We start from the raw sequence: 15,586 nt of genomic DNA on the forward strand, positions 1-15,586 counted from the left end.
TCCTTCATATGGTCTCAGACTTGGATCAATGAATGGTGAGGGATATTGATCCTTCCGAAGAGAAACAAGGTTGGCCTTAGAGGATTTGAGCATCGCTTTTAATCTCACTTCTTTTATTTTCAGATTTAAGCAAAGGTGTTGCTTGTTCGAGATTATGGAGGCTCGTTGAATGTCATTGTTTTGACTAACAATGGTAGGATCATGACCTTTCATATTTGCAATCTCCAAGTCATATACCTCATTGTACTCAAATGGTTTGTTCACAGATTGAGTATCATGGACAATGATTCTAGATTGGGCTGGAATGATTGGAAGAATTTTCAGCAACTTGTTAACATTTTCCTTACCTTTGTCCGGTGGTTCACCCTCAAAATGTTGAGGTAACTCTGGTGAAGAAATGGAAGGAGATGGACAATCCCACGATAGAGATGGATTTGGTGCTTCCCATAAAGGAGAGGAAAATGGTGATGGAATATCAAGCAAGGAGTTGACTTCCCGAATGGATTTGTCCACACTAAAATCCTCAAAATCAAAAGGGAACAAGCAAGCATGTAGGGGATCCTCCGTTGAAGGAAATGGGATTGGATTTTGAATGTGTTCATCAGCAATAGTGATTTCAAAACACTCATTGTCATCTGAAGGAAGTTGCACAGCATTGAAGATATTGAGCTTAACATTCATATTCCCAAAAGAGATATCCATCAATCCGGATCTACAGTTAATGGAAGCATTAGCTGTAGCTAGAAAAGGACGTCCGAGAATTATGGGAATGTGTTTTCTTGGATCATGGACTGGTTCCGTATCAAGAACCACGAAGTCTACCGGGAAGTAGAATTTGTCCACTTTTATGATCACATCTTCAATAATTCCCCGTGGTTGCTTAATAGATCGATCAGCAAATTGCAACACTATCGGAGTTGGCTTTAGATCTCCCAAACCAAGTTGTAGGTAAACCGAATATGGAATCAAATTCACACTAGCTCCTAAGTCAAGGAGGGCCCTCTCGATTTTGTTGTCACCAATGACACAAGAGATTGTGGGGGCACCCGGATCCTTATACTTCGGAGGAGTGCTATGCTGAATGATCGCACTAACATTTTTGGTTAACCTCACTTTCTTTGGTAAATGACTTCTGGAAGTGCGCTTTTGAGTGCACAAATCCTTAAGGAATTTTGCATAGGGAGGAATTTGCTTGATAGCATCCAAGAGAGGAAGATTGATCTTTACTTGCCTAAAGACCTCCCACATGTCTTGAATTTTGCAATTCTTATTCCCAAAATGTGTCGACTCTTGAAGACGTTGAGGGAACGGAGCTTTTGGCTCATAAGTAGTTTCCACATTTGGGGTGACATGCGTGGGACTTCCGTGAATGGTATTTGGACAAGAAGAACTTGGATTTGGACTTGAAGAGCATGAATTTGGATTTTTCAACGGAGGGTTTTTCTCACTTGCGTCTCCATCAACCTTGTTGTCAACCACTCTACCACTCCGAAGGGTGGTGATAGCTTGAACTTGTTCATGAGTCGGCCCACTCGGAGGAGGGGTTTCATCAATCACATGCATTCCTCTAGGATTTTCAAATGGTTGAGCGGGAAGCTTACCCTTGTCTTTTTGAAGAAGTTGGTTCACTTGGTTAGCTATTTGTCCCATTTGATTTTCGAGCCTAGCTATGGATTGAGTATGGGAGTGAACCATTTGGAGAGTAGGTTGCAAGGATGTCAAGAGATGCTTGTTGGAATCTATGATTTGCTTGTTTAATGATTCCATCATTTGCACATTTAATGATTCCATCATTTGCTTGTTTGCAGCCACTATCTCATCAATTGGATTCACAGGAGGTTGAGTGGAGACATTTGGATTGTATGGAGGTTGGTAGCTTGAAGAGGCTTGGAAAGGCTTACCTTGATATTGAGAAGAGGGCTGATTTTGAGGCCCTTGATTTTGAAGTTGGGAATTTTGTGGGGCTTGTTGCCTCCACGAAAAATTCGGATGGTCTCGCCAACCCGGATTGTAGGTGTTGGAATATGGATTGTTCCCGGGCCGTGAGAACATGGCATTAGCTTGCTCTTGGTTGGGATTGGGAAATTGCTCCGGTGTGGTGCAATCTTCCGAGAGATGAAATGGACTATTACATGAGGCACAAACCGAACTTGCCGAATTTTGAGACAATGAAGGAGGAAGATGTGGTGCCATCAATTGGTAGAATTTATGAGCTATGGCATCCACTTGAGATGATTCCTCCCTTATTGATTTTTGTTGACAAGGATTGGTGTTCTTTGGAGTGGTTGAGGTCGGAGCCCTACGAGAATTGTGTTGAAGTGAATTTTCACTCAAATTCTCAAGTAAGGTCCAAGCCTCATCCGCATTCTTGGACATGAACATCCCACCACAAGAAGAGTCAACCATAAATCTATGGGTGTCGGTTAAACCGGCATAGAAAGCTTGCACTAATTGCCATTTTGGGATCAAATGATGAGGACATTTTCGAAGAAGATCTTGTAGCCTTTCCCAAGTCTCGTGGAGTTGTTCTCCATCAACTTGAGAAAAGCTTAGAATGGAACGCCTCATTTGGTTGGTTTTACTCACCGGATAATACTTCTTAAGAAATTCTTGTTGCAATTGAGCCCAAGAAGTAATAGAGTTGGGAGCGAGGGAGTTCAACCAATATTTTGCCCTATCCTTTAGGGAGAATGGGAAAAGATGGAGATGAAGTGCATTGTCCGAAAAACCTCTCAACCGGATGGTCGAACAGATTTCAAGGAACTCATCAAGATGCTTATATGGATCTTCATTATCAAAGCCATGAAATGATGGAAGCATTTGAATGGTACTAGACTTGATCTCATATTGAGCTGCATCGATGTTTGGCATCACTATACAAGAAGGAGAAGCATAGGTGGTAGGAATGAAATGATCTCTAAGAGTCATTGGTTCTACATTAGGAATTTCAACGCGTTCATTCCCCGGATTTCCTACGTTATCCCCCATTATATTGAATTCAGTTTCAAGTTCTCTTATGCTAGAAGATTCCCTAAGGTTCCGTCTAAGAGTTCTTTCAAGTGAATTTATGTCAACTGGCGAGTCAAGAGTTGGGAAGGAAAGCGATCTACGGCCAAACATCAACACTCACAACACAATCATCATAACAAAAATTTTTATCATCAACTTCACATACGATGTTCCCTTTCTCCTCAATTATCACAAGACATATAAAAATTGGCCTCGACAAGGACCGATGCTTTGTAAAACAGAAAAACAGAAATAGCCTCGACAAGGGCTTCACAAGCTAAAAATCTCTAGATTAAACACATGCAAAATATTAACAAGTTTGAAACTAGGAGGTCAAGAGACTTACCTGGAGTCCTCTAGACTTACAAATTTGCTAGCATTTCCTCAGTGAGCCCCGAATTCCTAGAATCTCACAAGATCACTTAAAACATAAAGATGGTCAAAACCACACAAGAAATATGCACAATTCACAATATTAACAATCAAACTAAAATTAACCCTAGAACTTTGGTTGCTAAACCGTTTGCAAATCCCCGGCAACGGCGCCAAAAATTTGATCGGTTGATAATATGACCTAAATTTAATCAACCTTCGCAATAGCACGAATCATTGTAAAATAGGGCTATTGGTCGGGTAAGTCGAACCACTGGGACTGCGCTAATCTACGGCAACCTAAGTATTTAGAATCATTTTAGAGTGATATGGAGTGTTCATAGAGGATTTGTTGGTTGTCACTTAAGTTATGAAATTAAGATGCATGAACTAAAAACTTGCAAGAATTTAAATGAGATGAAATTCGATTAAAGACAACTAGGGGAGTGAATCCGTCTCCATCCCTATACACATGCTAGATTAGAGCTAAATTGGGGAAAAACAATACATAATGGCCAAGAATTATATAGCAACTCATGGTTGCCATATAATTAACAAGAAGTACATTGAATCACAAACAAGAATAATCCATCAAAGGTGAATATGTTTAGACTACCTAAACTAGAGTGTAGCTTAAACACATATACTTAAATGAAAGACTATCAAGCCCTTGACACAATGATGAAGCACATGAAGGTAGGGATTAAGCATACACCATCAAAGGGCTTCCCTAAGCAATGATCTATCAAAGTCACCTATCAACATGCCATTAAACCATTCCATAACCTAGTTTCCATTCTCACCATGAAAACTCAAGCAACATGATTAATGTAAGAGGTCATCTAAAACAAGATAAACAACTCAAATAAATCATTCATAGCAATATTAACATTCATTACAACAAATGAAGTGCTCTTGGTTATGAAAAGACCATAGCATATACATTGTAATCCCCAAAATAAAGCTAAACTAGATCATGCTTACAAGGGAGGGACTTCATCACCTCCCTAGAGGGTGAGTTAGTTACCCATAGAAGCTTTAGATGAAGGAAAAACCATGCCTTTTCCCTCCATTTTCGAGCTCCCTTCTTGTGGCTTCAAGAAAACCTTCTCTTGCTCTCCTCCCTCTCTCTAGAAATTATGCCCTTCCAAGATATTTGATAATGAAATGCTCCTTTAGCTTTTGTAGGCAAGAAAACCAACCAAAACCCCTCAAAACAAGGCCCTCCACACATCTTCTACCAACTCCAAAAAGAAGAAATAAGAGATGAGGGTGACAAGGCACAAGTGGGCTGAAAATGAGGACTTCCGGAGGGCATTCTGCCCAAATTTCGAGCGCTCGAAGCTACTTTCCAGCTTGAGCCACTTTGGCAAAATGACCATAACTTCCCGCTCCGAACTCCAAATGACGAACCGTTTGAAGATTTGGAAAGCTAATTCAAAGCTCTACATAAACCATGTTATAATGAAAGTCCAGTTCTGAAGGTTGGAGGGTCAAAAATGAGGAGCAAGGTCGAAATCCATTGCTGCCAGGCTGTTCTGCGCACCTTTGGTGAAAATAGCATAACTCTTTGATCTGAACTCCAAATGAAGCAAACTTTATGTCTTTGGAAAGCTGATTCATAGCTCTTCATGTTATATGTTTTGATGAAAGTCCAGTTCTCGAGTTTGCTAGGTCAAAAATGGCGATCAAACTCACTTCCACTGCTGCCAGAACTTCCTTAATGAGCACCATGACATTTAAGGCTTCAACAAAAACTCATTCTTGCTCCTTTTTGGCCAATGAACCTGAAAATAAATATGAACATGCAAATGAAGGCAATCTAAATAAAATAAACAACTAATGGACTTAACTAATGCAAATAAGGGCGCTTGAATATGTAATATTCGGCGCTTATCAACACACAACTTTCAAGCTTTGTTGGTTGTGGCGACTCCATCAAGGAAACCAACAGCAAGTTTTTGGCGCCGTTGCCGGGGATTTTAAATTGGCAACGTCGAATTGTGAAATTCAATTAGGATTAGTACTCTTTTGATCGCGTCTTTACTTTCTTTTTATTTCCTGTTTTTTTTTTTGATTGATTACTTATTAAGTTTGTTCTTCATTAACAAGGTGCATTGAGCAAGGAGCTAGCAAAGTAATTCCAAGCTAAGGAGCAAAGCAAAGCAAAGGAAAAATGCTTAAAATGAAAAATTGCTAAGTAAAATTGCTAAGCTAAGCTTTTAAATTTGGAGTTGAAGTGCTAAAGGACTATTGTGAGACCTTTTTACTCAATCTCCTTAGTTAAATCGGGGGCCCACGTGGAGGCATTTATTTGACATACATTGCATTTGAAAATTGTGGTTGTGAAGTTTAATTGCATTGTTGAAAAAGTTGCTTATTCGTGTTGCATTGTGCATGCATGGTCGTCGTTCATTGAGACTTACTCTTGTCCCTCTTGATTTGCATTTAGAATCCACTATTAGGAATCCAAGGGGAAGAGGAAGTTCACATAGAACCAATCTACCAATGGACACTCTCAATGATGATCATGTTGAAGACCTTGGTCACATAGACCAACAAGGCATCCTTCACCCTAATGTGCAAAATGATAATATGCAAGTTCCATTAGGCATGCCTAGGCCATACATTCATCAACCTCCTCAACAACAAGGCCAAATTCCAATGGGAATTCCAAGGCCAATATATGCACCACAACCCCCCATCATTAATCAAGCTCAATATAACCAAGGTGTTCATGTTGCACCTCAAGTTGCTAATCCACCACTCGCATTGAGAGATCACTATGTGCCTAATGAGTATAATGCACCCACATGCATTCAATTGCCACCATTTAGAGCACACCATTATGAGATTAAAGCACAAACTATCCAAATGCTACCTAACTTTCATGGACTTCCTAGTGAAGAACCTTACAAGCATTTGGATGAGTTTCTTGAAGTTTGTTCTACCGTTCAATACACGGACATGCCGGAAGAAGTTTTAAGGTTGAAACTTTTTCCATTCACCCTTAAAGATAAGGCGAAGTATTGGTTTAACAACCTTAGGCCTTTTTCTATAACTTCTTGGGTAGAAATGCAACAAGAATTTTTGAAAAAGTACTATCCGGTTTCGAAGACCAATGCTATGAGAACCGCCATTAGGGAATTCACACATGCGGAGGGAGAAACTTTCCACGAGGCATGGGAACGCTTCAATGAATTGCTTAGGAAGTGTCCTCACCATGACATGCCTAAATGGCAATTGGTCCAATTCTTCTTTGAAAGCTTATCGGACAATTATAAAGGCGTGGTTGATGCTTCAATGGGAGGTTCTTATATAGACTGGCAAGAGGAAGACGTGTGGCGTCTTTATGAGAGCATGAGTGAAAACTCTTTGCATAGAACATTGTCATCTAGGAATGGTAGAAATTCTCAAGGTAGGAAGAGTGTTGGCTTGCATCAAGTTGACCACTCAAATGATATAACCGCCGAGATGAAGTCTTTGTCTCAAAAGTTTGATCAATTGATCAATCAAAACTTGGCGAATCAAGTGTCTTCCTTTCCTAACCATTCTTCTAGAGCTCAAAATGAATCATGTATGACTTGTTCTAGTGTTCTTCATTCTACTTCTAATTGTCCTCATGGACAAATTCAAAATGAACCCATTGAGCAAGTTAATGCAACATTTGTGAACTAAGGGAACAATCCTTATGGTAACCATTACAATCCCGGTTGGAGGAATCATCCTAATTTTTCTTGGAAAAACCAAGGGGAGGGCTCAAACTCTTCCCAAGGCGGTTTTCAAGGGAAATACATTCCACCTCCACTTCAAAACCAAGGATCCCAAGGTTCAAGACCATATAACTCACAAGGAAATCAATTTGCTAGTTCTCCTTTTCCTAACCAATCATATTCTCAAGGAAATTCTAGAGGTTCCGCTTTTGAGGAAAAGGTTTTAAATGCTTTGGGCACTCTAGAAGCAAATACTCAATTGTTGCATTCTCATTCTCAATCAATTGCCAAGCTAGAAACCCAAGTAGGGCAAATAGCTGAAACACTTAATGCTAGAGAGAAGGGAAAGATGCACATGAATGCCCCAATCAAACAACAATGTGCTGTAGAAACCAAATCCTCATTGGAAGGGCATAATATTGAGCATGTCAATGCGGTAACAACCTTGAGAAGTGGTAGGGTAGTAGACAATTAAGTTAGAATGCCTAATGAAGAGAGTGAACCGGTACAACCTCAAGTTGTCACCCGTCCCGTTCCACACACTATTCCTCCTTCATTGCATGTGCATGATCTTGAGAATGAGAAGCCCTCAAATTGTGAGTTGAAAGATGATTTCCAAAGAGATTCATTGAAAATAGTGTTGAATAATGTGTTTGAGAAAAGTTCTTTGAAAAATGTTATTCATGATTCTTCTTTGAAAAGTGATTTGAAATCCAATGAATCGAACAAGTCCAATGCTGAAAATTCTTTGAAAGAAAATGCTGAAAGAGTTTTTGAAAAAGCTCCATTTCCGGACGCCTTGAAAGGGTCCATTTCAAAAGAAAGGCAAAAGACCAAGAACAATGAGATAATGGATATGTTTAGGCAAGTCACAGTCAATCTTCCACTTTTGGATGCAATTAAGCAAATTCCGGCTTATGCCAAATTCTTGAAGGACTTATGCACCCAAAAGCGGAAGAACAAGAGCCAAACATAAAAAAAAGTGGTCTTAACCGAACAACTGAGTTCCATTCTACAACACAAAACTTTGCCAAAGTTTAAGGACCCCGGTGCACCTACAACATCTTGTGTCATTGGTGAACATGTCATCAACCGGGCACTTCTTGACTTAGGGGCTAGTGTTAACCTTCTTCCCTATTCGGTTTATGTCAAATTGGGCCTAAGTGAATTGAAACCGATGTCGGTGGTTTTACAACTTGCCGACCGATCCATTAAGAAGCCTAGGGGGATAATTGAGGATGTGTTGATTAAGATTGATAAGTTCTTCTTCCCGGTTGACTTTGTCGTCATTGACACGGAACCGGTGCCCAATCCAAAGAACCAAATTCCGGTTATCCTTGGCCGTCCTTTCTTGGCAACCTCAAATGCCAACATAAATTGTAGGACGGGGATAATAAAGATTTCTTTTGGGCACATGAGAGTGAAGTTGAACATCTTTAACCCCACACCCAATCCATTTGACAAATATGAGGAAGAGGTTAATGTGGTAGAGGAATATCATGATCTTGCTTGTGAAAGGAATGAGCTTTTGTGTATGAACAATGTTTCAAAGCCTTCATCTTCATCTTCAGCATTGCATGTAAGAAAAGTGATTTCGAACTCTTGTTGTGAAAGGGCGTGGAAGCCCAAGTAAAGTTTTGACAAGGAACTCAAGACGTCTTTTGAGTTTACCCCAACAAGTTCTTCTAAGAACCATTTGTTGGGAGTGACTCGAAACATCTCTCATCCCAAAAAGGAGGGGATGCATTGCAAGATCTTTGATCCGGGTTAAAAGAACCCTAGGTCTTGCTAGAGACGTTAAAGACTAGCACCGAAATTCGTAGGATGTCAAAACCCTATTCCTCCCTCATTTCTATCTTGCATTTTGATTCTTGCGAAGTCTAGATACTGTTTTTGTGGTTCATATACATTGGAAGGAACTGAGTAAGGGATTGGATGAGCATTCAAGTCATTTTGAGCATTTAGGCATAATTTCGATCGATCCAAGTTTTGGTTCGATCGATCGAACTTTGGTTCGATCGATCCAACTATGGACTCGATCGATCCAACTCTCATTTTGCACCCAACACTTAGAAAAATTTTGGACCTGCATCCAAATTCCAAAATGCATGCTCTCGGGATCTCCAAATTTTCAAAAGTTCGATCGATCGTAAACCATTTCGATCGATCGAACTACCTTTCGATCGATCCAACATGTGGTTCGATCGATCATGAGTCCCAACACTTAGAAAATTTTTGGACCTGCATCCAAATTCTAAAATGCATGCTCTCGGGACTTTTAAAAAATTTTCATGTTTGATCGATCGAATTCCAAGTTTGATCGATCCAAGGTTCCAACACGTGTCAACTCTTGAACCCTTAAACTTGTACATTCTTTATCCTCTTCGATCGATCGAAATCTTTCTTCGATTGATCGAAATTTGCATCTCATTAATTTAATTTCCTTTGATTTTTTTCAAAAAAAAAAAAAAAATTTAAGAGTGGAGACCTAGGTTCGATTGATCGAACTTAATGTTCGATCAATCGAACTCTGCATATCGTGTTTTTAAAAATAAAACCGAGTTAGATCGATACACTTGGATCGATCCAACTTCGAAACAAACCCTAACCTTAAGTCTCCCTCTCTCTCAATATCAAGCTCAATCAGGCCAACCTCCATTCCAATCATCTTTCTCATCTCCGGCGAGCCAATTCCGGCAAGGTAGAGCCTTATTTTCACCCCGGCTTCGCCCCCTCTCTCTCATCTCATCCCTCTCGGTTTTAAGGTAAACCGCGAGCCATTTCTTGATTTAAAAGTTTAATTGATGCATGATTCATGATTTTCTATATTGATTTATGTTGTATGTGTATTAATCATCCATTTTGAAGCATCAATTTCATGATTATGATATGCATATACACACATGCATTCGGTGGAACCAAAATTGGGGATTTTTTTATGTGATTTGTGGCATTTGGGGAGTGTTTGGGTGTTGAGGATTGGAGGTTTGGTGTGTAGATGGGCCCACAAACACGTTTGTGTGGGCCCCGTACTCTAGATGTCACAGATCTGCGACTTTTCAGATTCAGCATTCGCACAGTTCGATCGATCGAACTTGTGCTTCGATCGATCGAAGTAGTGAACTTCATTTCACTACCTTCGATCGATCCAATCTTGTGCACTTTCATGCTTCGATCGATCCAAGTGTTGGATTGATCCAATTCACTTCGATCGATCCAACTTTTGAACATTTTTCACTTCAATCGATCGAAAATTTTCGGTGATCGATCGAACTTAAAGTTCGATCGATCGAACTTTCAAAGATCATACATACACACTCCATTCATCTTGTGTCGTTTTCATGCTATCTTTATATGCACAATGCCTGTGATATTCCACATTGGATGCATTTCATACCTACATTGCTTAGCATGACTCACATTTCATTATTATCATAGATTCATGTCATCCATATTTTGTCTATCTTATTTGACATATATGTTTCTATTATGCACTTAAATTCTTATATATCTGGCACTGACTTATATATTGAAATTTTCTTGTCTTTTTACAGATCATGCCTCCGCGGTACAAGAGTACAGCCAGGAGATCTTCGGGGCCACAGCGACCCCGCAGACATATACGGCCCAGGATAGAGATGGTTGCAGAGCCATCTCATGCTCAGGAGGAGCCCGCACAGGTTACTCCCCCTCAGTCCCCATCCCACGAGGCTGAGGAGGGAGCTAACCACATGCCATCTACATCCCAGGCTCCTCCAGCCTTCACACCATCACCTTCTCCTGCGCGCCATCAGGCAGATGCAGCCGCCATGCCATCACCGCAGCCACCTCTACCGGCTCAGCGTCCTGACCAGTTGCTGCCAAGATATGTAGCCATGACCATGGCTCAGGAGTCGTACTTCGATACTGAGTACTTCTCCGAATCTATCCTGACCCAGTCTGGCTATCAAGATATCATGCAGCGGGGCCTCTCAGCCATCCTTGCCCCAGTCACCGACCTTGTATACTCGCGACTGGTGCGGCTATTCTTTCAGCATCTCCAGCCCTCGCCACGATCTACTGCAGAGATGATCACTACACTGGATGGCCAAGAGATTGTCATCACAGTTGACACTCTGGCCCGTGCTTGCCAGTGCCCACACCGGTGTCCACCTGAGCTTGCAGAGACATACCCGAGGCTGTATAGGCCTTCATTTTCTGACATGGCTGTCTCCTTGACAGGCCATCATGCCGGTGGTCAGACATTCGCCACCAGGACCTTCTTGCCTGACGACCTCTGGTTCATCGACACAGTTCTCTTCCAGAACATTTACATGGCGGGCCACAAGATCCAGAGGCGTCATGACTACTTGACAGCTCTTTACGCTTTTTACACGGGCTGCTGGGTATCTATCCCAGTCCTCATCTGGAGCGTGATGAGGTTGCTGTATGATTCTTTCATTTCCAGGAAGGACCCTAAGCGGTCCAAGGTCCTGCCCTTCGGACACCTCATCATGCAGATCCTTCTTGACCAGCACTACAGAGTGCCCCCAGATGAGGAGCCCCTTGCACGGTCCAGCTTCTATAGGAGGAGTGACTGGAATAAGAGCTACAATGCTCTTATTCGGAGTCTTCAGGAGCCAGCTATAGAGGCAGCAGCTAAACTAGAGGAGGAGGAGGTAGCCCAGGCACAGCCGGCACCTCCAGCAGCAGCAGATATCACAACGGACGACGCACCAGTCGGTCCGGCTACCGATCGCATGGACATTGACCTGGAGCGACCTGCGGAGGAGTATGCCGATGTTGCAGATGATGCTGATGCCGATGATACCAGTGATCGAGCCGTTGATCAGGAGCGGTTCGGGAGTCTTCTTCAGAGGCATCTCTGCATGAGTCTCCAGTTCCCACTCCCGGATTCGGAGCACGCTTGCAGACATTGGAGGAGGACGTAGCAGCCATGCGAGCCGACATCACTGCCCACCGAGCTGAGTTCACCTCTTTCAGGGCGGATGTCATGGCTTGCTTTGTCGATCTCTCCAGCCAACTCCCTGCACCTGCACCCGCACCTGCACCTCCAGCCACTGCAGATCTTCACGATCAGGCCTCCTGAGACTCCACTTCCAGTTGTTTTATGCTTTCATTTCTTTTATTTTGGATCTGTATTATACTGTCACTGTTACTGTATTATACTTTGCGGCCGGTCTGTCGGCTTTATTATTTTATTGATGTACCTGCACTTTATATTCTCTATATATTGCTTTTTGATTATGGATGTCTCTTAGTATCTCATATTTGTATGTTTGACTCCATCAGGTACACCACAGTGACTTCAGTGAGAGAGTGCTACCCAATTTTTCAGGACCACTCTTACACCTCTCTCTCTATTCTCTATTTATCCCATTTTACACTTGCATGTCCACTGTGCACTGATTATCCTATCTTGTTATCTAATGAGTTTATCCGAGTGCAAACTTTTCAGGACCACAGTTTATCCCAAGTTTGGGGGGGCTATGCCACCCACTTTGGATACTTCTATCCCGATCATTCATGTCTAAAGCACTGGTATACTCTTTCCTTTGTTCTCTTCACACATTTAGGACAATGTGCAGTTTAAGTTTGGGGGTATTGGTGTATATTTCAGTGTTACTTTAAAATTCAAATTTTGAGCATGTCTTGTGTATTCGAAGGATATTTCTATACTTGGTCCATTTCTAGCTATGATTTTGATCTTTTGAGGACTATATTGCTTAAAATTTAAAATTTGCTTGACTTGAGAGTCCAATACTCCTTATATGCCTTGAGGATGCCATTTAGGAGTAAATTTTTCAAAAGATTGATATCTTGCTTGCATTTGTGGTCCACATCATCCTGAATTTGTGATTGTTTTGAGATTCATTCTAGGATTCTACACTAGCACCGGTGCACACTAGCATTCATTTGTGGGGTACATGCTTTATTGATTATTGAATTGGTTATATCCCAATTGGGCTAGTAGTGCATTGAAAGCTTTTATTCTTGATAAAGGTGGATAACAACCCCTTTTCATTAAGTAGCCGGGATTCTTACCTCATTAAGCAGTGAACTTCTCGCGCCGAAAGGTGGAGGGCCCAAACTCTAGGTTAATAATTGATTATTTCAAAAAAAAAAAAAAAAAAAAAAAGTTGTTACAAAAGTAATAAAAGTGAGGACTTCTCCCAAAAGGCGAGAAGTGGGAAATGATTAGATGGTTGTTGTCTTGATTTGTAGCCTAGTTGATTTGAGTTTGTAAGTCCGTAGGGGTGTCTTAACACCTAATGCTCTAAAGCCATCTGGTTTGGGAATCATTAACCTAACGCTCGCTACATGAATCTTCTAGAAAGCTTAAGAGATCAATACATTGCACAATATTTCCATCTTTGATCCTCAATAAAAAATAAAAAAAATAGAGTGAAAAGAATAAGCGCACCTAGAACAATAAAGCTTTAATAAAAGGTCCACTCTCTTATCTTGATGATCGGTACTAGATTTGTGTGCTAGTTTGAGGGTAAGGATGTGATTACTTCTCTAGTTGGCTAAGATAGCAACACACTTGATGCCGGGCCTCTCACATGGATTCTAGACTTGTTTCGATTTTCATAATCATTTTCTTGATATGTGGAGGACCATACTTGCTTGCTTGATATTGAGACTTTGGGAGATTGCTTGGAAATGGTTGAAAAATTGCATACTTGAGGTAGTTTTCTCCCAATGCTTGTTTGTAATATTGGTGCCTCTTTTGAAAGAATGAGCTTAATGTTTGTGGGTATCATTTCTGGAAACCCTCACGAGACTTCACTCGTCCACTAGGGGTAACCTAGGGGTTTAAAAGGCTTGTTGCATATGCTAAATGCAATCGTTTTCCCTACGAAAATGGTGTTATCATTTTACTTGCTTTCCAGTTTATACTTGTTTAGTTGTTCATTTCATTCCTTTACTTCTTAGTTCATTGCTAGGGACTAGCAATATTTAAGTTTGGGGGTGTGATGAGTACCGAAAAGTGCGCATTTAAACCGGTTAAGCTTAAGCATTCTAGTACCTTTATCTATCTTACTTTACCGTTTTAGACTTATTACGTGTTATTTATATTTTCAGGCACTAATCCCAAAATTGAGCTAACTCAGCCAAATAAGAGCTTAATTGAAACAATCCTGAGATAAACCAAAGGAGGGAGCAAAGTGGAGAAAGAAAGGAGCAAAAAGGAATCAAAGTTGTGCAGCTGAAAAGTTCGATCGATCCAACTTAGAGTTCGATCGATCGAACATATATGATCGATCACAGTACTTCTCGATAGATCCAACCTTGGCCTTTGCTGAAATTCCAAGTTCGATCGATCGAACATCACCTTCGATCGATCGAACCCTATTTTGTCCTATTCAAATGATTGATCTTATCCACAGCTGTACGCCTACCAACCACTTTTGTCCTTTTCCCCATAAATATCTTCGAAATATCTCAGCCTTGTCCTTATCCGGAGGAGTCAGACCACTTCGATCGATCCAAGATGTAGTTCGATCGATCGAACCCATCTTCGATCGATCCAAGTTAAGGTTCGATCGATCGAACTTCCTCCAGCGAGAAAAAGTTAAAGTCCAGCTCATTTATTCCGTCCTTCATCCAATCATTGGAGAATATGCCTTGCGTGACCACAGCTCATCATAGGGTGTATTTGACCTACTTATATAAGGAATATGATACACTTTTTGGAGGAGGCTCTAGAGTCTCTTGTCACACATTGAAAATCATCTTGGAGGCTATTCTTAGAGAGGAAGAAGGGAGGAAGTTAGAGTAACCATTGGAGGAGATCTTCACCAACAAGGAGCAGCCATGGAGTTAGCCCTTGAGGGTTGGATCATCACTACCATGAGTGGCTAGACATCTTCTTGGGGCTAGAGTTAGCCCCAAGCATGCTTTCTATACTCTAATCTTGTGTATTATTGAGGGATTAGTGTTGTATGATACATCTTGATATTCATGTATATATAAATCTTGATTATTTCATGGTATGTATGGTTTAATGCTTCCAATTGACTATTCTATTCTATCCATATGTCTATGTATGCTAGAGTAGGATATTCATGTGCTTATCTCTAGATTTAGTGTTTTTGATGCATGTCTATGTGTATTGATGCTATAGATCTAGAGATTATCAAAATGATATGCTTAATGAATGCTATTTTGGTTCATTTGATGGTTTATGCCTATTCTTGATGGTTTGTGCCTCTCTCCTAGTCTAGATAGCTTCATGCTAGTAGTGTAGATTTAGTGTAGTAGTAGTGTAATGTTAGATGGGAGGACAATCTACTCTTGATGTTTGATGTTCCATGCTTGTGAGTCTAAATGGCATATTCCTCTAACATTGTGTTGCATGTGGATTGTGAGCTTAATGAAGGATTAATGACTTGTTTTGATCTATTGTGCTATCCCCATGTTGTCTAGACAATATATGCTCTATTGTTTAGATATATTGTGCTCTTCACATGAGGTTTAGACAATAC

This window comes from Cornus florida, unplaced genomic scaffold (assembly GCF_030987335.1).
Source record: "Cornus florida cultivar Cherokee Brave unplaced genomic scaffold, ASM3098733v1 CherokeeBrave_3.0.0_Hap2_Chr03, whole genome shotgun sequence".
Classification (NCBI taxonomy): Eukaryota; Viridiplantae; Streptophyta; class Magnoliopsida; order Cornales; family Cornaceae; genus Cornus; species Cornus florida.